Source organism: Penaeus monodon, chromosome 28 (assembly GCF_015228065.2).
Source record: "Penaeus monodon isolate SGIC_2016 chromosome 28, NSTDA_Pmon_1, whole genome shotgun sequence".
Lineage (NCBI taxonomy): Eukaryota > Metazoa > Arthropoda > Malacostraca > Decapoda > Penaeidae > Penaeus > Penaeus monodon.
Window position 1 is genome coordinate 34,590,005 of NC_051413.1, and position 1,192 is coordinate 34,591,196.

Consider the following 1,192-nt stretch of genomic DNA (forward strand, 5'->3'; position numbering starts at 1 on the left):
CACAGTACACCTGACAGGGAAAAAAAATAGAGGTGGAAAAAAAGCTCTTTTTTTGTCAGGGGGAATTTCATAGTAGTTTCTTTTTTGGGTTTGCCTTTACCCCCAACAGGCCCCGGGGTATTCCAAATTTTTGCTGATTAAAGGGTATTACCCGATTTCCCCAGGCTAAAACTCGGGGGAAAAAAATTTTTTTTAATAGCGTTGGGAAAACCGGGTAGCAAAAGACTTTGGGAAACCCCCGGGCTCCTTTTCCCCTCTGTAGTACAAATATGTAGGGAAATTTTTTAAACCACACAATCTTAGCCCCCATAAAAGAGGGAAAAAAAAATTTTATATATATATGGGAAAATAAAAAATTCCTACAAAAAAGGTTTCTCTACAGTAAAGTGTGTTTCTATTTATCGAATAAAGCTACATTTAAACCCAAAATGGGGGTTTTTGATTTCTTGAAAAGGTTTTCATTATCAAAAATCTAAAACGGAGTTCAGCTTCTCATACCTTGAGCTGTTTTCAGAAGCCGAAAACTCGGTAAGTATTCCAGTAAAGACGAATTTATCTTCTCGCTGTGTTTACGAGGAGGTGATCATCTCTCCTCTCTCCTCTAACTGCCTCTGGTGTCTTCGGCGGGCGAGTTATTCACGGGATTTGGTTTAAAAAAAAAAACCTCAAGACTTTTCGCCGCAAACGTTTGTCTGTTTTGTTTTGATGAGCACGTGCTGTCGAACGCCGCCTCAGTCCGGAAGCCTTCCCTCGGCTCGGACTTCGACTTACTATGCAATCCTATTTCAAAACAGATTTTCGCATACGATCAGTCGTAGAAAATATGTTTGCCTATAGAGAACGAAAAATCCACGTAGTCATGTGTACGAGTTAGCGGTGGTATATTGTGTATGGCATGTATTCTCATTCATTACAGATCACCGAATGATCTCTTTCTACAGACGCGCGCACACTATCGGACACGGAAGCCCTCAGTTCCCTTGGAAGTTCAAGAAAAAACAACAACGTCTTTTTCTCCCTAAATAACATATATCTCATAACATGTTCTCCCAACCTCGCGTGTTCTTCAGAAGGTATTATCACATTATTGAGAAGTATACGTCAGATTGCATGCTACCACTCTGTAAAATTCCTTCCAGATTTGCTTTGATAGACCCTTGATTGGTTAGGGCCATGTCTTGTATAAGGAATA

General features: G+C 40.1%; 1 pseudogene; it reads left to right on the plus strand.

Moving 5' to 3' along the window:
* Positions 1–948: 948 nt before the first annotated feature.
* The window catches only part of LOC119591541, a 5,477-nt pseudogene continuing 5,233 nt past the window's right edge, over positions 949–1,192 (plus strand).